Source organism: Octopus bimaculoides, chromosome 13 (genome assembly GCF_001194135.2).
Source record: "Octopus bimaculoides isolate UCB-OBI-ISO-001 chromosome 13, ASM119413v2, whole genome shotgun sequence".
Taxonomy (NCBI): domain Eukaryota; kingdom Metazoa; phylum Mollusca; class Cephalopoda; order Octopoda; family Octopodidae; genus Octopus; species Octopus bimaculoides.
In genome coordinates this window covers 7,263,492-7,263,971 of record NC_068993.1, presented here as the reverse complement: position 1 = coordinate 7,263,971, position 480 = coordinate 7,263,492, and positions in this window count along the sequence as shown.

Here is a 480-nt window from a genome sequence, read left to right as displayed (position 1 = left end):
ATATATGTATATATATATATATATATATATATATATATACTGTACAGTATCTCTTCCTACATACATATGTGTGTATCTGGATTTATGTAGGTGTATGTGTAAGTATACAGGTAAGTATATATGTGTCTGTGTGTCTGTGTGTGTGTGTATACATATCAAGAAAGATTGAGAAAAGATGTACATATATAAGTTATATGTCTACATATATCTTATGTATGCGTGCACGGGCGTATGTGTATGTGTGTATAACGTGTGTCTTTGCAAACCAACATTAATAAATGCACACATATAATTATCTGATCAGCAACATACATATATACATACATACACACACACAACACAAAGAAACCCACAAGCACTTGCACACAACAGATATACTTACATATATTAATACAGAAATATTTATATACACATACGCACACATTCAAACATATATATATATATATATATATATATATATATGTGTGTGTGTGTGTGTGT